This window comes from Coffea arabica, chromosome 8e, assembly GCF_036785885.1.
Source record: "Coffea arabica cultivar ET-39 chromosome 8e, Coffea Arabica ET-39 HiFi, whole genome shotgun sequence".
Classification (NCBI taxonomy): domain Eukaryota; kingdom Viridiplantae; phylum Streptophyta; class Magnoliopsida; order Gentianales; family Rubiaceae; genus Coffea; species Coffea arabica.
In genome coordinates, this window is record NC_092324.1 from 10,981,822 (window position 1) to 11,004,249 (window position 22,428).

Below are 22,428 nucleotides of genomic sequence, written 5' to 3' on the forward strand. Positions count from 1 at the left end.
AATTCAACAAAAGGGTCAAAGTACCAATTTATTAGATATTTAATTAGTAGAGATAAAAAATGAATTAATGAATAAAAAAAACTCCCTAAAGTCACCAAACAAATAGTAAACTAATACTCCAAACACAAATAAAGGATTGAAGAGCTGAGGACAATTCCAATGACAAAGGTAACAACGAATCTTAGGGATTAAAGTGAGAAAATAAAAGTTCTTAGGGTCAAAATATACATTTTTAAAATCTAGGGACCAAAGTGAAAATTTTGAAAAAATAGTTTCACTTCCCTTTTATTCATAAATTACGGAACATTTACCAAGTTTAATTTCCCAAACTAATTATCAAATCACATTTCGTATAATCTGAGCTGTAGTCTTTCACATTTCATAAAATGATTTTTTTCGTCTCTCACATATTACAAATTAAAAATTTTCATCCCTTATTGATCATGTATATGAATAGTTTTTTCTTATTTTTGAAAATACATGTATATCTATTTGATTTCACCTGAATGGTACAAATAGCATGTAATATATTTCTATTTAATTTCACATGAACAAGTTAATTATAGTTATAGGTGAAATCAAATATAGATGTACTACATGTTATTCATACTGTCCAGATTAAATTAAATAGATATATATGGGTTTAAAAAAAAAGCTATTCATATACATTATCAATGAAAGATGAAAAAATTTATTTTGAAATCTGAGGGATTATTGATCGGATTATATAAATTTAATTTGATAACTTTGCCCATAAAAAATGACCACGCGCAAGGCACGTGGTAGATTTTAGTTAGAAACTAATCATAAACTTAGGTAGGAACCAAATTTGACGAATGTGAATTTGAAAGGAAGGTAAAATTGCACTTTTAAAAGTGAGAGAAAAAAAGTTATTTTACAAAATATGAGGGACGTTGTGAAATACTTTTCCAAAATAAAATTAGGAGACAAAACTGAATTTTCCCAGATTAATTAAGCACTTACATTTCCTTTATAGGTGTATATTTGGTTTATTCACTACAACAAAAATGACCTTTAACGGTATTTAAAGGTGTCAGTATAAATAATCTAACCTGACACTTTGCCTTTCCTCACTTCTCGGACGAGTGTTGTCCCTTCTAATGTGGGGATAGGCTCGTAGTATTCAAATGTGTCAGGAAAACTATACTGTTATAGCATCCCATCTGCCAACAAAATTTCCTTTTCTTGATAATCAAAAGTGTCAGGATAGCTATAGTACAACATTAGGATATTGAATTCTATGCTGACACTTTTAATTGCCAGAAGTTTTTTTTTTCTTTTTTTTTTTATATTGAAGCAACCTGCAGGTAGTGCTCCCTGCTATATATTCTGTCAACCAGCAACCCAAAGGACTTGTAAAATTATCCCAAAGAACAGAATGCATATAGTAATCTGAAAGCAAAAGTCAATGCTCAAATATAATTTGTTGAACTAAAAGTCAGTAATAAGTACTAACATTGCAAATCCGTAACAAGTACAAACTTGAAAGATTCTCTTGCGCACAAACTAAAAGATTCTCTTCCCTAAAAAGTAGAAAGAACTTGCAGTAGCTTCCAAACTTTCCAAGCTTCCAGTCCATAGGCAAAACAAACCTTTCCTGAAACATAGTTAGGAACAAGAAAATGAACATAACTTCACAATAAATTTTTAATAAAGTATACATAATACAAAAGCTACCACTACCTTTTATGAAAAAATTCATTAATGTGTGAAAAACATAAGGAACCACTTACAAAAGCTGATCTTCAGTGTAGTTTGTGTGCCTCTCGCATGTCTTAGTCCACTTCTTGAACCCATTGATAGAGCATTGTGCAGTAAAGATTGCTGCTGCTGCTAAGAGAGATGGGGGGAACCTAAGCATTTCATACTCGACAAGACACAGCTCAACAAAAGAAGGACAGAAGCTCCAACTAGTCACTAGAAGATTATTGCCTTAGGCAGATCAAGATAATGCAAAAAATTCACATACACTAAATACGAAACAATACCTTTTTATTAGATTGAGCAGCTTTAAGAAAGCGCCTCATGAAGACATAAGGAGTAGGCACTGAAAGATTAAACTACAAGGTATTGATCATTAAGCTCTCTTGCAGCGAGCCACAGTTCAATTTTAGTTATATGACAAAGGAAACCATCATATATCAAAGATCAACTCATAGACAATAGATGCCATAACAAACCTACCATCTCAAGCACGTCATTTCTGGAGTAAGCCATGTCAGAAATCAATATGAGGTCTTCAACGACAGGAACAGAAACTTCTTCATACTTGCAAGCCAGAAGCATTGCTGTCACTCCAACAAGTTGAAGTTTCTTGCGCACCACAGAGACTGTTGTTAAGAACCTATCTATTACATTGACAGTTAAATACAAGGTCTCATCCATCAGTTCAAACTTGTAATGCACCTGTACATTCAGAAGTACAGTGTTAGCTGCAACCTTTTTCTTACTTCTAACAGTTTAGAATTTGTAAGAATGCCAAAGTAATGTGAAATTATTACCTCTAGGTGAAAGTCTGGGTGGAAGCCCAGGTGGTGTAGGCGACGGCGCTGCCAGGTGGGAATGTCCAGCCCAATGAACCAACAACCACATGTGTTCTTTGTGCTACTGAGCACTACAATGCAGCAGCTAGAACTGCAACAACGAGTAGTATGATATTAAACTTGCCTGCCCTTTGCTGTGTTCTTGAACTTCAGATCGCCCCTATTTGAATTCACTTCCAAATCCGATTTGGTACTCTCTCTTGCTTGTGTCACTAGATTTATGTGAAGAGAGCCTCAAAGTTTGTGGAGGTGGACACTTGCTCCACCAGTATTTATAGGGACTCTTGCACCGGGTCATACCTCCAAGAAGCCGTATCGTAGCCTCACAAACTGGAAAATCACATCCCCCCTCTCTCTTTTGCGAATTTAGGCACTCGAAATTTCGAACCAATCTAGAAAGAAAGAAAGAAAGAAAGAACAGAGCCAACTAATGGATGACAAGCAATGGAAGTAGTTGAGGTTGACTCTTAGTGTTTTTTTAATAAAAAGCCAAGTCATTCGTTAATTAGATTGGTGGCCAAATTGGTCCAGGGGTGGTGGCCGTGTTTTGGGACTGAGTAATGACTATTTCCCATTTAAGGAGTATATTTTTTTCTTCTTGCCGGAATCATATCATATGGGAATAAATAACAAATCCTGTCCTAGAAAGATCGCTCGCTTAGTTTGTGGCCACCAGTTTCTCGGTTGTCTACTTGACATTTTATTGAACAGGTTATGGGCAACAAATCTATAACAAAATAGTCACACGAATCAAGTAGACAATCGAGAGGAATAAAGCTGAACAACAAGTGCACTCAAATCATAAACTATTACTACATTCATTTCAATCTCAAATAGATGGGACTAATCTCAAATGTAATCAATTTAGGGCAAACTTTAAAACTTAACCCTCCCAATTCAACACAATACAGTACATAACTTCAAGAATAAGTAATAATGTCCAATAAAATCTCAGGAAAAAAGGGAACAACTTGAAGAATGAGTTAAAAGGAAAATGAGTTAAAACGTACAGTAAGTAACATAAAAACGTTTATGGTGCTCTTTCTCTTTGGATTTTCCGTGACGTGTTTCAGTGTTCACCATTGCTCGCTATCTCTGCACTAGATTGAGGAACTAGAGAAGGAATTGGTAGAGACTAGAATGAAGTGTACTAACCTCTCTTTACACTTGGAAACTCAGAGAAAGCAGAAACTTGTCGAACAACAGATGGACTGTACTTGATGCAATACTTTTTAGTAGCGGTTTGAGCCTTTGGCATAACAGAGGGAAAATGACATGGGGTCGAAAATGTATTTGGATGGGTGGAATCCTCCTACTATTGCCCTTCCTCTTTTCGGCTTCTTTCTCTGCCAGTGTTTCTTGTGAGAGAGATAAGAAGAAGCAAAATTTGACCAAGTGTTTTGGCCGGCAAAATGAAAGTTTTGAGCAAATGAATATTCCGCCAATTCACTACGATATCGTTTTGTGCCTTTCCTTCTTTTTTTGGTATATCTCACATTTTATCAAGTGTCATAATAGGTAGTCTAAAGGCACATTATTATTCTTATATCAAATAAAATAAAAAAATTAAAGTATATATTATTGAGTTGATAATAAGTGTCATAATAGAAGTACTATAATGACATAAACCAGCAAGTGTCCCTATAGGCATGTCAGGAAAAGCCATTTTTGTTATAGTGATTTCACAACAACGTTTGTAATGGCAGTTTGAACTTCTACCCTATTGCACTACAATGCATGTGTGAGCATTTGAGATGCCGCTACAATGTACATTTAACATATAAGCATAAAATGAAATAGTTTCATCATACCTCCATGACCATTCTTTGAGTAACTGAATATCTCTACCATAATATCATTTCAAATCATCGGAAATAATAGTTAAATATGGTTAGATCAGATATCATTGATAGAGGCTCCTACTAGTAAATCTTAATCACCATTACTTTTCTACTAACATGCACAGAGGAGAGCTGGACGTAGAATCCTCGCAACATATTGCTCGGGACTCCACAATTAAGCAAAGTTCGGGACTATTTGAATTGTGTTTTCTGAGAGTTTTGTGAGAAAGAAATACTGTAGTACTTTTTTGAGATGTGATATTTGTAAGAAGAAAAGGTGGTCAAGAAACGCAATAAAGATTATTTTCAAAAAAAGAAATCCAAAAAATATTTTCTACAAAACTAGCAATTTAGACCAGGATTTAGATGCCACCAATCCTCAATGATGAGAAGGAAAAAAGGGTTCGAGAAATTTTCCATGTTACATGTTTTATGTTGTGAGTGCCCATAAATGGTCAAATACATAAAATTAATCAATTGTTTTACTACGAATTTTGGCTTAGGACTCCCCATTTTGTGCTGTCATATTTTACCAGCTCATAATACGCTGGATTATTGGAGCTTGAATCTTGGGAAAGGGACCGTTTATATATTAAAAGCCTATCAACTTGCATTAATTAAGATTATACTAGTTTGAAACAATTGGAGGAATAGCAGGTTCAGATACCTGGGATTTGGATGGTTTCAGAATGGATGAAAAATCATATCCTAATAAACCAATCGCTTTTGCTTTCTTTCTCCCAAATATAATGACAAAGAAAGAAGATTAGGCACAAGATTTCCATACTTTTCTGTCCTAACTAGATGTTAATAAAGTGTTAACAGTAAAAGTTAGCTTAGAATAGTAGTGGCAAGATTAGCTTTGCTTGTGGCCATGTACATCCATGGCGATTGGTCCCTTATAATAATATATTTTTGTTGCCATGTGGAACTTAGTTACCAACTTGGTAATAAATAACAAGTAACAGTGTATCTAAGATAAAAAGATACTTGTAAAAAAATATTGTAGCAAAAAAATTGTATCACTTTTTTAATGTGATATATGTAATATATAAAGATAGTTAAAAGATAAGTTTATGATACGATCAAATAAATTTATGTAAATAGTAAGCTATCCAAACGGATCTTGTGTGTTTTAATAATCTGCATGCGGTTTGTAAACACTGCAAACCAGGCGCAGTTTTATGTTGTAGCCGTCAGTGCCTATGTGCATAAAGAATTGATAAGAGTTGCAAACCTCTCAATCAAGCTTCAAGCCTTCAACTAAGCGTCCATCTCAAAGTTCTAATATGCTACTTGCTCCTCTGAAATGAAGTTGAAAGAGAATTAACGAATTGTTGGACAAATTATTACCAATCATTTGGGGATCACTTGACATTTTCAAGCCAACAAGTTCTCCGAAATGGGCTTTGGGGTTACAATGGTGCCATTTGCTTGTGTGAGGGACTAAATTGCATCATTTTGAAAGTGGAGGACTAAATAACTACAAAGACAATATGTAAGGAACTTCTTTTGTCGTTTTTTCTCTAAAATGAATTCAATCAAAGATCCAGCAGGTATAATAATTAATTGCAAAAGAAGTGCAACTACATTAGACTCTAATATTTACTTTAATTTACTCTGAAAGAAAATCATTCTCCAACAATGAATTTTACAATATAGAACTCAAATTGGTTTCTTGTTTTCAGTATTCGTGATAGAATGTTCATCAGTCAAGCATGAAGTTCAGACAACGTCGAAAGGCAAAATAAAAATAAAAAAATAGCATGCACTGTATTTAGTTTAAGAAGACAATCATTTGATACGAACAAAATAAAATATCATTAGCAGAGAAAAGGAAAATTTAATTAAGCAAGCACGACTATATATGTATAAAACTGGCGGATCCAAAATAAAAATCCCCAAGCTCTTGTAGTACTACGATTAAAACTCGATGGGATTGTCGTAATCGTATTCGTAAAACCAAAATATTTCTTGTTTATGATATATAGGGTCTGATTAGTGTTAATTCTCTCTTGTTTGGCTTTACGATTATGAATAATCTCTTAATGTACTCAAAATCTCCCCGTTTTAATTTACAAACCTTAAAAGGATAAGGAATACAAAACCTAGGCTTCAAGTGTCAACCACCATCTGCATGCTAAGCGTTTATGATATCTTAAGGCCCCCGCGCTCCTGAACTTGCAAAATCAAGAAAATCGAAGTGACCTACAGACATTGTAATATTAGAACTGCGAATATGGTTAATGAACTTCAGATTGTGTTTAGTAGCCCAAAATTCTGGTGAAATATTAAGTGGCAGAATGGGCTTAGCCAACTTTATTGCTTTTTAGTTTGCTAATTGAGGTTAATGGTTCCTAAGACCAAACTTATATGGTCAAAACATTAATCGGGTGACCGTAAGACCTAATTCAATTCTCAAGTTATCGATCATCTTCCCCCCTTTCTCCTTATGATGCTTGGAGTCTCCAGTTAAACTAATAACAACATAAGAGGTTAGTGGGCTTCAGATATTGTGTACAAAAGGATCAAAGGCTTCTATTAGCTTAACTTAATTTTGGCCCTAGTTGTCAATCGGAGTGGGCTAAGTTTTCCTTCTCCCCTAATTGATTGCATTTGCATCCTGAGTTTTCATTATGTGGATGATATAAATTGACAGTGAAGTATTACTGAAAGATGCATAGAAGAAATTGTTCAATTGGATCTCTCTGGATGCAATTTGAGCCAATAAGATCCAGGTGTTTTGAATCTTTGTAAAACAATCAAGAATACTGAGGGTTGGTGACAAAATGTTTCCCATCAAACCATACTAAGAGCCGCTCTTCAAACTTGGAACTTCCAGGGGACAAGATTCACAGCCTCAGTTTCCACTCTTACTAGAAAATTCAGCTTCTGGCCTATACTCCAGAAGGTAAGTCTGTCCTGCCCTCCCGAAGGTATGGGGCATCAAAATGGCTTTCTAAACTGAATTAGCATCCTTTAACAAGAAAGAACGAAAAGAAATATAAGAACTAATGTTGCACTTCTGCGGTAAATCCAGTCACAAAAATTTTATGCTCCTACAGGTTATGTCTTTTTTACCTAGCCGAAAGAACACTTCAACACTATTCATTAGTTGTATCTTGCAATTCTACCAAACAACATACCCTAACTCAACAATTGAGAATTTGGTACATTAAGATTCATAATTGAGAATTCGAGAATGACTTTTACGGAGGATTTTATGTCTTCTCAAGTTATATTGTAAATTTTCAGCTTTGGTGCATAAAGTATATAGCCTAGATTAGAGTATATATATGTGAAATTTTGATGGATTTCTTTGCCAAAAATATATGTTATACACCTAATTACATGTTAGTTCTGAACTCGTGTATTTCCCATGGAAATAAGGGTGAAAGGTGGAGGTCTAGATGAAAGGAATTGGGAGCAAGTTGCTGAAAATTTTTCCTTATTGGTCGAGTGAGAGAAGGGGAGTTTGAGTTTTAAGTTTAGGTTGATTTTGACATACTTTTGCTTGAGTCACTTGATAGAACCATGATCTTCATATATATGTTGGATTTGAGCTAAAACAAAGAGGTTTGAGAGGAAGAAAATGAGCTTTCCCCAAACACTTTTATTGTTGGTAATTTCTAGTTTTGAACCTTGAGAGTCTTGACCCGTTTTCTTCAAAATTCGTGACTATAATCACCATATTTTTTCTCCATATTATGCTTGAAGTATTGAGCTATCGTATATGGGTTTCCCACTTGCTTTGAACAAGAAACCTTGTGATTTTGGAAGCTATATTGGGAGTTAAAAATCGATGAATGTGTGTATTGTCGAAGGGGAAGTTTAAAGCTTCAAGTTTCTCACTTATAGTGGCTTGGAGTTGATGGATTCTTGCTATACTATATATGATAGTAGGATTTGAGAGTGGCCAAGAGAGAGAACCGGTGAGTGACAAGACAAGATCATGATAAGTTGATGTGTGTTCCAACTGCATGTTAGGACTTGTAGCTTGATTGAAATGTGATCTTGGCGAGATTGTTGAATACGTGAAATGCTATCTTGATTACATGGTTGATTGCTATTAAATTGTTAAACTCGCTTGACTTGATTTTGGTTGGGCGAGTGTGTACTTTATTGCATTTACTCTAATTTGACACTGTTTACAAGTGAAATAATATAAATGTGCATGACTTGAAACTTGTTTGGATATATCATCCCACTGACTGTACGAAGTGCTTGGGATCTCAAACCCCATTGCCTAGTTGGTCGAATCGAGCCAGCAAGGATTTGGTCGAGGAGATTGACGAACCATGGGTAGTGTTTATTGGTTATTACACTGGATTTGGCATACTTGAGTATTACCCGTATTGTTATATTTGGTGTACGGGTGGTGGGTGTCAAACCACCAAAAATAAAATTTATATTAGACCTACTACCAAAACTGAATGAGTATAGTGGTGAGTAGGGTCGTCTCCTCAGGGAACCGGTAGATTTATCACACAGGAAAATGGGGGGAATTTTAGCAATAGTACCAACTAATTAAAAAGAAATAAAAACTGAAATTCAAAGTTGAGTAAGATAGCGGGAACCAAATTACACAAATAACAATTAATTAAAACAACCTAGTCAAGGAATTAATCTTGGCACCGAAGCACACAATTGATCACAGATACAAGGGACAATTCATATACTCACGAATAAACTGGTTATAGTGGTCAAGCGACGCGCCCAACCACCAATCTTTCCTTACTTTTATGGTAGTCAAGAGACGCTCATAAACTACCCTCTTGTGACTAGACAACCCCAGAAACGCTCACAGGATTTAATGTAGCTACAGCATTAGACATTAGAAAGACCCAATTCTAGATGACAAACACACATGCGGGTTTATTTAGGCTAGATTAATTATCCCCACGATCCAAATTAGACCGCTTGCGAGGCGGTGAAATTGTCTCGTTTGCCACTAATCAAGATGCTTAAAGGCGACGCGCCAACATCCTAATTGGCTATCAATTATTTAGACACTCGAATAACAGGCCTAATTATCCAATAAATCTAAACAATAATAACTCAGGGAAAAATAGAGAATAATCAAATACCCATGAACATATAAATTAAAAATAAACAATTAAAACGATCTCACAGTTATGGTGCCCCGATCCTTGATTTACTCCTCAACTAGATAAAAGAACTAGCCTTGCCGCATAATCATGAAGCAATTCGGAGTTTTCATGGAGTTTTTGTTGATTGAGGGAGTAGTAAAAAGCATCGGCCGCCACTCACTACTTGCGTTCAAAAGGAAAAAGAAAGAAAACAAAGAGACTAAGTCCAAGACGAAGATGCCCTAGTCTATTGCTGTCTTTTTATTTATAGTGTTGCTGCCAAAAGTCTTCATTCAAAAGGCTTCCTAATCCCACGTAAGTTCAGAATTTGTTTCCAAAGAAAGGTGGTAGTCCAAGGGATAGGACCCGCGGTCCGTCTTTTTCACGCAACTCTACCTTGTCTGGCGTGGGCACGCCTTATAATGCCTAGTCTTCTGGAATTTGTCTCTTTTTGTCACTTTTAACACCACTTCGCCTGCAAATAACACAAATACCAAATCTGAGCAGAAATCCAATACTTTGCCTAATAAACTGCCAAAATTAAGACCAAATAACCACAAATAAACTGCATAATTATATCCCTATCAAATTCCCCCACACCAAGACAATGCTTGTCCTCAAGCATTTCAAACTTTAAATACACACCCAAGCGAGCAAACATTTTTGCAGCAGTCGAATTCAAAACAATGGCTATTAATCAAAGCAACTATTGCCAATGTATCATTTAGATAACTGTCAAGTACTGATGACAAATTTTACGAGATAACTCTCCAACTAACTTTTAAAACCAACGACTTTCAAATCCAGACTAACTAATCTAAGAATAGAAAATATCCAACCAACATTTTTTTTTAAAATAATCGGTCCAACTATTAAGCAAAATCTCAACATAAAGACTCATGGATCTGCAGGCAATACAATTATTCACAAACTTTCATGCTCGTATACCTTTTTTTTTTTTTTTTTTCATTTTTCTCATTTTTCTCATTTTTTTTGTTTCTTTTTCCTCTTTTTTTTTCTTCCCTCCTTCTTGAAGGAAGTGCTTAGTCTTGAGCCATTCAAGTCTTTTGACGCGAACTCCGACATCTCTCCAATGAAGGAGCCCGGTTACTCAACTTTAACCGCTTAAAGACCACATACTCATAATTATCGCTGCTTTTTGACGCGAAAATCGACACTTTAGGTGAAGACCCCCAATTACTAGTCAATGATAACCAGCGGAGTATAGCCGAATATTATTCATAAATAAACACCCATGTAAAATTAAAACCATGCAAGCCTGCTTCATTTCCTTAACATGGAGAACTAAGATTAATAATTGAACCAGTTCACACAAAAATGTCAGAAAAATATTTACAATGCCAAGAAAAGTTAACCAAGAGAAATGGCAAGAGTCACAAAATCTCAAATATTTACCAAAGAGTCATCCTAAAATTTTACCATATCATACTTAACATATTATCATCTAAAACCGTAACAATAGTTAAATTTGAAAATCTAGCCATTGCTTATCAGGGCTAACCATAAAAGTCCAAAAGGCATGGTAAAGGTTTTTTTTTTCTTTTGGGAAGAAAGAAAAGCAGTAAGAAGGAAAAGTTAGACTACTCCCCCCCACACCTAAAGTCTACATTGTCCTCAATGTAAGAACGAAAAGTGGAAGTCAAGTGAAGGGAGCAAAAAACTTCCCTAAATGAATAAAACTGCAGCAAAACACCATGATAGAGGAGGTGTCAGGGACTGGCAGCGTTGTTGTAAAGCGTGACCGCGCCTTTTAAGGTAGAGTCTTCTGCCCAAGCATTTCTACGGTGTTCAAGAGCATCACTTATAGGGCGCGGGCATGCCTTGTAAATCCAAGTCTGTGTCCCCAGAGTCGACTAGGGTTGCTGTAAGGCGTGACCATGCCTTATAAGGCAGAGTCTTCTGCCCAACACTTGCAATGAAACAAAACAACCCAAAATCAACGAAAAATGAAAGAGAACTATAACAAAAAATGGAGGCCTTGGGTTGCCTCCCAAAAAGCGCCTTTTTTTAATGTCTTTGGCTAGACGTTGCCCTGTTTATTCACGGAGGATATAATCTTGTGGCTCGTTTCAATGCTTCGTCCTCTGTATAATCCTGATAACCCTCGTAGATAGAGTAATTTTTGAGCACACGAGGTACGGTCTTCCATGAATTTTAGATGGTGCCAAACATACAAGTAATGACCTTAAGTCTTCACTCACTCCTCCATGAAGAGCATTTATTGGTTCGAGATATTTTGTCATCATGACTCTTAACTTATTCCTGTCATGAAACTCAAAATTTTCTGACATAATAAAATCAATCTCACTAACAGGAATTAAAGAATAAGAATCAAGAGAATATTGATTGAGGAATGGAGGAGATGTCACCGTATTCGGCGATTGTGCACTAGATTTATTCACTTGAGCAATTTGATGTTGGGATCTCATTTCTTGCATTTTAACTTTCTTTTCAACTACATCTTTAGATCTGTCTTCTTGAGACTCTTGCAGTTTCATGTCATTTGTCAGGATAATTGCACTCTCATCTTCCTCATGATCGATAATAGTCTGCGAGGGCAATTTCTCACACATTTGAGAAGTCAATTGCGTTATCCTAGATGTTAATTGATTCACTTGATTTGCCAAGTTACGCATGCTCACTTGTGTCTCCTGATGAAAATCCATTGTCTCCTGCTGAAATTTATATGTCTCCTGTTGAAATTGATATGTGTTAGTAGCTATTAATTTAACCATTTCTTCAAGAGACATACCTGACATGGATGCTGGCTGTTGCTGTTGATATTGATGTTGAAAATCTATTGGCTCTGGCGTATAATTAAAATTGGAGTTGTCCCACCATCCCTGATCATACCCGTTTGAGTAAGGGTCATACCTCATTTGATATTGAGGGGAAAAATCTCCAAGAGTGTCGATTGGAGCACTCAGGCCATCTTGAAAGGGGGGGTATATGTCGGCTGAATAATCTGAGGCAAAATAACTCCCACAATTTGCAACAGCCAATTGATTATTAGAAAAAGTACGAGTCTCATAATCCCTTTTAGAAATAAAATCCAATCCATCACCAAAATACGGAAGATTAGCAGCCATAAATAGTAAAAAAAAAAAAAATGGAACGAACTAAACAAAACAAACTTGTGCAATAAATCACTTCAAGCACCAGGTCCCCGGCAACGGCGCCAAAATTTGGTGGGTGTCAAACCAACAAAAACAAAATTTATATTAGACCTACTACCAAAACTGAATGAGTATAGTGGTGAGTAGGGTCGTCTCCTCAGGGAACCGGTAGATTTATCACACAGGAAAATGGGGGGAATTTTAGCAATAGTACCAACTAATTAAAAAGAAATAAAAACTGAAATTCAAAGTTGAGTAAGATAGCGGGAACCCAATTACACAAATAACAATTAATTAAAACAACCTAGTCAAGGAATTAATCTTGGCACCGAAGCACACAACTGATCACAGATACAAGGGACAATTCATATACTCACGAATAAACTGGTTATAGTGGTCAAGCGACGCGCCCAACCACCAATCTTTCCTTACTTTTATGGTAGTCAAGAGACGCTCATAAACTACCCTCTTGTGACTAGACAACCCAGAAACGCTCACAGGATTTAATGTAGCCACAGCATTAGACATTAGAAAGACCCAATTCTAGATGACAAACACACATGCGGGTTTATTTAGGCTAGATTAATTATCCCCACGATCCAAATTAGACCGCTTGCGAGGCGGTGAAATTGTCTCGTTTGTCACTAATCAAGATGCTTAAAGGCAACGCGCCAACATCCTAATTGGCTATCAATTATTTAGACACTCGAATAACAGGCCTAATTATCCAATAAATCTAAACAATAATAACTCAGGGAAAATAGAGAATAATCAAATACCCATGAACATATAAATTAAAAATAAACAATTAAAACGATCTCACACTTATGGTGCCCCGATCCTTGATTTACTCCTCAACTAGATAAAAGAACTAGCCTTGCCGCATAATCATGAAGCAATTCGGAGTTTTCATGGAGTTTTTGTTGATTGAGGGAGTAGTAAAAGGCATCGGCTGCCACTCACTACTTGCATTCAAAAGGAAAAAGAAAAAAAACAAAGAGACAAGTCCAAGACGAAGATGCCCTAGTCTATTGCTGTCTTTTTATTTATAGTGTTGCTGCCAAAAGTCTTCATTCAAAAGGCTTCCTAATCCCACGTAAGTTCAGAATTTGTTTCCAAAGAAAGGTGGTAGTCCAAGGGATAGGACCCGTGGTCCGTCTTTTTCACGCAACTCTACCTTGTCTGGCGTGGGCACGCCTTATAATGCCTAGTCTTCTGGAATTTGTCTCCTTTTGTCACTTTTAACACCACTTCGCCTGCAAATAACACAAATACCAAATCTGGGCAGAAATCCAATACTTTGCATAATAAACTACCAAAATTAAGACCAAATAACCACAAATAAACTGCATAATTATATCCCTATCAGCGGGTCTGATAAGAGGGATGATCGGTGGACAGAGACTGGAGTGATATAGTGATCTACTGGATATTGTTACCGCATTTCCATGGTTGATGGAGTGTCAACAGATCTGGGACAGGCTACATTGAATTTGTTCGCATGAGCAAAATTGTATCCTTATACTTGAAAGTGCTAATTGCTTATTTGAAATATTAATGACTTGTCTTATTGGCATTTACTTTATTCCTTTTGAGATTGTGATGTATGTGATTGTCATCTTGATACTTTGGTTGCATATTTCTTGGAATCTCACTGGACAAAAACTCACCTATTAGTTTGTTTGTCTTATAGAGGGCGAGCTCGTGGGAGTGAGAGTTGGAGACGGCAAAGCTTTTGTCTAAGTTTTGTTTATTGTCCTAATGACTTTTGGTTTTTTTTTTGGTGTGTAAACTTGAATCTCTGATTGTATTATTGAAACTTGAATCACTGGACAGTTGATGTTAATGTGTATATATTGGAGTTTGGCATTTATTATTGTTCTTAGGGGTGGGCAAAATTATCCACTAACTCAAAAACTCGCCATATCCAATCTGATCCTATCCAAAAATTAGGATATCCAATTTGTATTATTTGATAGAATCAAAAGAGGGTTGGGTACTCGCTAAGATGTGGAGCGGGTTAGGGTCACATAATTAAAAACCTGCGGATACTCGAGCCACCTCGCGTATATATTTTTTATTTCTTTTCTTTTTATAACATACTATAAAATAATAATTTTGAGCTAAATAAGTAATTTCATTGAACAAATTGCATTATAAATATAAGAAACTATAGTTTATTTACAAGATTCATTTGTAGAGATCATGATTTTATGTTTTATAGAAAAGGGTTTAATTAATGTGGAACATATATTTGAAAAAATGTGCTACTTGTTTCAAACTTTTATTGATTTTTTAATTTTTTTTTATGTTTTCTTTTATTTCATATTCTCTTCACATATTTGTTTCTTGGTTGGGGACTTTTTTTGAGAAAAAATCTTTATTAAATCTTAGATGAATTTGAAAAATATAAAATTAAATTAATATAATTTTTTTTAAAAAAATTAAATGATAAGTTGAGTGGGGCGGGTACATGTTGACCTAACACTATTTTAGCGGATACCCGATTATAGGATACCCACTAATATGTGGAGTGGGTAAGAGTTAGAAAATGATTGACCCGTGAGGTATGGGTCGGGTCAGCCAATTGGTGGATGGGATGTGACGATCCCACCTTCTCCTAGGGCATACCCATCTTCTTATTGAGCATTCGTTTCAGTGTTAAGAGACACTCATTTCACTATCATTGCACATTCACATTCATTTCAATATCATTGCACATTCCACCAATTCACCTCCTTATGTCCTCCAAAACAATATACAATCCCCTACATTCAATAATAAGTTCAATAATCTCCCAATCTCATGGTAATACTCGAGTATACCAAAACATTTACCCAAATCTACCGTCCTACCCGACCAAGCCCTTTGCTGGCTCGAATAGTCCGTTGAACAGAGGGTTTTGGGGTCCAGTTCAGCCGATGCGGCGAGGCACACATACGGCTTACATTCATGCACACTTACAGTAACATTCAGTTAATTATCAATCTTCAAGCTCAACTAAGTCGAGTGCGATAAAATACACCCTCGACTTAGAAGGCGAGGGACAATTGAGATACACTTCACAAGAAATCATTTAGTAATAATTCATGATAAGCACATTTGTCACATAATTTCACTTAGAAACACACAAACAGTTAAACACATAAATTTGGAAAAACACTCACCAAATACCCAAATAAATTATTCTCGAGCCACGGGTTCGTTTCCTGGCTCACAGCTACTTCCTGAGACAAGTTCATAATTCCAAAGTGAATATATAATTTATAGATGTTCACTTATTATTTATTATCCTATTATTTGATCGATTAAAGTCAAGTTTGACTTTAAAATACAAAATATAGTATTTAATATTTATTTTACATTTTATTTCAAAATTTATTAACTTTATTATTTTGAACTAAGAATTATACATTTTTCCCAGGTTTGTATCCTTGTATAATATTTACATCAGGAATATGTCTTTCTCAATTCAATATTCATTAATTACAGCTTTTTAAATCAACTGAACTTAACATTAACCTTTAATAAGGTGAATTTTAGAAATAACTACCTTTAAGGTACTTTATTGTCCTATTATTGACGTTATTAAAATCAAGTTTGACTTTAAAATATAAAATATAATATATTCAATATTTATTCTATATGTCATTTCGACTTATTGACTTTATCATTTAAACCAAGGAATATACTTATTTTTCAAGTTTATAATTTATAAAATATCTAAATTAAGAGTAGACTATTTTTCACTTAAGATTCTGAGATTAAAGTTTAGGAACACTCCATTGGTCCCCGTTTTAACTAATTAACTTTAAGTCGTTCGTAACTTAAATGTTATTTCTTTACACTAGTTCTCTAAGTTCTACAATTTATATATTATCACTTATCATTTATTACTTTATAATTTAAACCACTAAAGTCAAGTTTCAGGTGCCCGTGGCGGATCCAGAACGAGGTGGATCAAATCTGGGAGTTGGTAGCGGACGTAGCACGAATTTCTCATTGCTTCAGAGAAGCTAACCGAGTGGTAGATATTCTTGCCAATGTGGGTGTCTCTCATCAGCATCAGCTTTGTGTTATCTATGAACACATTCACACGTTCCCAAAGTTGGCAAGGGGGGAGGTTCGTCTAGACAGGTTGGGCATGTCATCAGTTAGGAGGATAAGAGGGGCAAGTGTGACAGTAAGGCATGGTGGGGAAACTTTGTAGTTCAAACTCAAATAACATTTGATATATCTTATTGTAACACATCATATAACAAAATTTTTTTGAAAAAAGTTTGGCTTATAAATCAAGATATAACAATCCAACAACCCATCCCACATTTTCTCTTGAATATTAACTTTTCGTTACAAATCAAGAAAGATATATATTTTCAGGTTCATAGCTTTGTAAAATGTTTGGACTAGGATTAAACTATGTCCTACTCAATATTTTAAGGTTAGAATAAATAGACCTTTCATTCCTTCCATTTTAAGTTAAATCAAATACTAGATTGCCTGTGGTTTACGTCTTGTTAAATTTATTAGTTTTCTAGTTTTAAGTTCTCAAAATTGTTCATATAGTTAGTGTCAAAATGCTATGAGATCTTTCGTATAAATTCACCACTAATTTTTCTAGCAATGTACACGGTCCAGCACTCATTATTCCCTCCACTCCTTCCTCTCAATCTCATGCTCTTACTAGATAGGCAACTCATATTCATTAAGCTACAAAGTAGCCTTAGCTATCATCTATGAAAGCTTACAAAGTTGGAAATTAGATGAAATGCTGGTTAAAAGTTGATTCTCACGGCTAGCATTATCGCAAAAATGCATTCGGGGAACAAAAGAAAGGCAATGAGCAAGGCAGCTTTTCCAGCCTCTGGTGTTTTGATCATAACTGGAGCTACGCTTATCAGATTGGGGCAAATTTTATAGTATTTTGAAGCTAAGATATAGACCTACATTTCTAATGAAGATATCGACACCCAGTTCTCACATTTTCAGGGTCAAAAATGGCCGGACAGAAGGACATTCTGCTTCACTCCCTCGGCCAACATTCTGCTTTGCCACCCTCTGGTTTTTTGAACATAACTAGAGCTACGCTTATTGGATTGAGGTAAATTTTATAGCATTTCGAAGCTAAGACATAGACCTACATTTCTTATGAAAACATTGACACCCAGTTCTTGCATTTTCAAGGTAAAAAATGGCCGGTCAGAAGCACCTTCTGCTTCCTTCCCTCGGCCAACAACCTGCAATCAGTGAACTTGTTCCCCCCTTCATCACTCAGTTTAGTTCCTACTCATTCCTTTTTTTCTGGTTAAAGTTTAGAGGCATTAGGACAGGTTTCAACTCTGTAAGTCAGTTTAGAAGCTAAGGGTTTGCAGGGAATATCCAAAGCTTCTTATCAGTTTTACTCAGACGAAGCCAACAGATTCCAGCAAGTAATGACTTAGCAGCTGAGTTTTCTCTTTGGTTTCTCTTCAGTTTTGTATTCCAGCTACTCGTACAGAGTATATTGATCCACTACAAATTATCCGAGCTAAAGTATGGCTGTTTATGATCAGAATTCAGAGGGAAAAGCTGGACTAATTCTCATGCCTGAGCTTAGCAGCAAAATCTGATGCATGGCAGCATGCATCAGACCTCCTTCGAATTCAATTCTCTCATTTCATTCTCACCGCCTCATGCGTGAAGCAATCAAGATGCCAGGCACACTTTACAGGTTAACACAGGATATTTTAGAGTTATTATTCATGAAAATCAACTGAAATTTTCCACTCCTTCTCAGATGAAACCGACAGCAGCTCATCGGGTTTCACTTAACCATTCCAGCTCAATGTTCCCATTTTTCACAAGTTCCTATAGGTAAATTCCACTTTATGCCAGAAACAAACATTTTCATACATTTTCTACAATACTCTTCCATTTTTCCATTGTTAACAGGCTGCAATTCAACTAACTATCTCTCGGTTCCCATAAGTTCAGTCTAGCTTCAATCTTATTCTTCCATCAGATTTTCCCTCAGTAAAAATTTATTTCCTTGCTGCAACCTAACATACAATCCATGTATCCAGTTATTCTCAGCAAATGAAGGAACGTTGCAGAGGATTCTTACCTTTCCCTTCAAGTTTTATGGTCGCAGTCTGCTCCTAATCTCAGCCTCAGTTCCTTTAGCTCTCGCACCAACTTTTCCTTCTTTTCTCTCAACTGCAATCGGTCAGTTGAAGTTGCCAACTGATTTTCTCCTCTTACGACTCTTTGGTATGAAAAGGAAGAAAGCTTTTGTTTCTCACTCTCAGCCCGCCAGTTTTTGTTTCTTTACGCTGTTCTCATTCGGTTATTGCTGATTCAGCAATTTGGTGATGCATTCCCTCCTGACAGCTGTCTCAATTCACCGCCCAATCTCAGTTAGATCCCAACCTCCCACCGCTTGGATTTAGCAGACAATTGCCTAACTTCCATTCGGTTCCATTGGTTTTTTTTTTTGGGTGAAATTGTGATAGCTTAAGTGATGGCCGCATGGTAATTAGTCTAGAATTTTAAGGTTAGTTTGGTCTTTTAGTTGTAGTTTAATTACTCTCTAAGGCCTGAAACTTTTATATTTTATGTATGAACTCCTAACTTCATTTGTATTTTCGTGGGAAAATTTCTTACATTGATTTTGACACATTTAGCTTTAAGAAAAACTTATTAGACATGTACTTGTTACACTTTTAGTGTATGTTATGTGTCTTAGTGGTATTTGCAATTAACACAATTTACGATATACACATCATATATTTATTTAATTCGTAAATTTTTTCTACACTTCTAGACATGTACTTATTGAATTTATTTTCTAAATTCTCAATTTATAGAGACTCAATTAGGCATTTAAGGTAACCGTTTATTCGTTATATATAATTTTCTAATATCAAAGTAACTAAAATATAATAATTTTAGGGTATACACATCATTTTCTCGGGTTCTGACATGGGACGGGTACCCGGCCCGTGCCTACCCCTAATTGTTCTTGAGGTTATTCTTATTACTATTGGGAATTGTCAGTGAGTCTTGACGAGAGCCAGGTAGGCGGACTGCCAAATCTTGGAGTACGTCCTAAAGGGAGGTGGGGTCATTACAAATATCACAAACACAATATCCAAATCTTACATTAACAAACTTAGAGTGCAATACAAAAACAAAATTGTGGAAAAAATGAAACCCTTGTCACTAGGGTTTCTTGAGCCTCTCCTTCTTCATCTCCCTAGCCTTCTTGTTGATAACCACAACTTGATTCTATTGCACTAACCTACACTAAAACAAGAGAAAATAAAGAGAGCTGCATTTGTTAAGGGATTGTGTTTTGCTCTTTGACACAACCCTTTGGTTGTTTTTCTTCTCCTCCAAACTCTCTCCCTTCTATCAAACCAACTAGAACTAAACTCCCAAAACTAGAAGAACTAGGTATTATATATTTTTGGTCTTGCATTATTGGAGTCAAAAAGTCAACAAGAGAAGCTCCTAGAACCCCTCACTACAACTATACTTTGTCCCTTTTTGTCCCATGAAGAATGGAAAAGAAATACAAGGTCAAACAAGTTGGCAATTTGCGGCCGCCACCAATCCCTCGAGGATTTCTTGAGAAACCACAAGGGGATTGTGAAGAATCCTTCTTCCAGGGATTATGCAGAGCATGTGATTCCCTGTTTTCTCTTCAAAGTCAATATTCTGCCCATAATCCTTTGCAGAATCCGCTGAGTAACCGTCAAGGATTTCTTCTTTTCTCTCTATTTTTTTAACTTTCCATTCTTCATCCTTGAGTTGCACTTCATCTTTTAAATATTGCCGTGGCTTCTCAAACTTCTAATGCTCACCTTGTTAGTTCACCATTTCACTTTCAATTGAGCTTGATCATTTTCTCTACAAAAATGAGATTTTATGAGTAAAATGACAAAATCACAGCTAATTTATCTATCAACTCAAAGTGCAAATGAGAGAACAAAATGAGTAATTCATAGCATTTAACTTCACAAATTGACTCCAAAATAATAGGAAACATCCTCAAAGAAATCACAAAATTAGCCCTTATTAGAAATCTTGTCCAAATTGTAGCAATAAAAATGTACTGCTATATTTTGGCATTTTGACTATCAAAACATGTAAACTGGATTTCAATGTCTTCATAAAAAGTGCAGGGCCAAAATATTTCAGTGGCCGTTAAATTATTACAAATTCTAATTTTTGGACCTTCAACTATTAATGGGCAGTTTTTACCCTCCAACTAATTTAAATGTATATTAATAATGATTACGTCAACTTGAGTTGTTATGTCTAACAGAAATAGACCAAAACTATTAAGAATCGCCTTTATTCTTTTTAACATAGTGATTCAAATTGACGAAAGGTGTGACAGCTCCACCTTTCCGTAGGGCGTACCAAGAGTTTGGCAGACCGCCTATCCAATTCTTGCCAGGACTCAGTCACAATTCATGAAATTTACAAATGATAACCTCAAAATAAAAGCGATATTAAGAACAACCTTCAATATATACACTCATGGACCTCCAATGTCCCACAATCTAATATACAACCAAGGAGTCAAACTTGCAAAAAAATCAAACCAAACAAGCTGGCTAGACATCTATGAAGTGCTCGCGTGAGCGACTGATGAACTTAGATGAAATCTAGGCCTTCCTCAATTCAACCTCTCATGTTGTCATCCCTGTAAGGAAAACAAATTTGCATGGAATGAGCTAAAAACCCAATAAAGTTCCAAGAAAACAGGCAGGTAATATAACAGGCAAGACCATACACCGGATATCAAGAAATAAGTCAAACTCAAATAGATCATGATCCAATATATAGTTAAACAAATAGCCAGATAGATCATGCAAAATGTACAGCAGAGAACACATTCATGGCAAAGGATATAGATTGCTCTCATGAACAAGTTCCACTGTAGCTTGATCAAAGTCTGTTGACTCTCCGTCAACCACGAATTTTAATGTCCGTAGATCACCACTTTACACCAGTTTCCATCCATCAAATATACCCCTTATTGGGTCCGAACACCAAAGAAGTACCCAAGGTTCGTCGATCTCCTCGGCCAAATCCTTGTCGGCTCTATTCGACCAACTAACTCTGGGTTGGACTTATAGTCCTAGATATTCAATAATTCAGGATCTGGCTTATAGCCCCAAGTATTCAGCATTCAGGAGTGGAGTCGTTGGCTGTTATCCAATGCTCACGCAGTAATAATTGGAGACGTTAGTTGACTAAATGCTTTGTATTCAGTAATATCAGTATTCAAGTGATGAATTTCAGTCAAGAGTAAACAAGTTAGGAACTTGTCCTTTACCCAAGATTTCTAGTTTACCCGACCACTCTGAGGCTGGTCTAAAGCAAGAGGTCCAACGAGGGTTCAATTCAGCCGTTATCGACTTACATTCACGCATACGCATGAGTAATCCAAGATTTCACTTACCCGACATCTCGGATCCAGTTCAACAACTACAAGAGAAATGTAGCTGGTCTACAATTCAACCGCCACAAAAAGGATGTAGCCGGTCCACTATTGTGAGGCCCCGAAATTTTACTTGTCTTTATAGCTCTTATTTGAACTTACTTGCCTTAGATTCTTGGTTGTTTTAATGGTTGAATTTGAGCAAAAGGAGTGAATTTTGTTAAGAAAAGTTTCATAATCTCAAGTTGTTAGAAAATCTAGAAATTTTTGCAGGAGGCTCTGCGCAGTTTTGGGAAATTGGCTATAACTTCGTATAAGAAAGTCGAAATTGAGTTTCGTTTGTTTTGTTTGAAACTAGACTCA

General features: G+C 35.8%; 1 long non-coding RNA gene and 1 pseudogene across 1 annotated transcript; both read right to left on the reverse strand.

Moving 5' to 3' along the window:
- Positions 1-1,750: 1,750 nt before the first annotated feature.
- Positions 1,751-2,678, reverse strand: LOC113704510 (cyclin-B2-2-like; annotated as a pseudogene).
- A 10,715-nt stretch (positions 2,679-13,393) lies between these two features.
- On the reverse strand, positions 13,394-18,946 carry LOC113703097 (uncharacterized). Its single transcript, XR_011819844.1, has 3 exons — positions 18,736-18,946; positions 15,800-15,859; positions 13,394-13,888 (listed from the first exon to the last, which is right to left on the reverse strand). It is a non-coding gene; the product is annotated as an uncharacterized lncRNA (long non-coding RNA).
- Between the last annotated feature and the right edge of the window lie 3,482 nt (positions 18,947-22,428).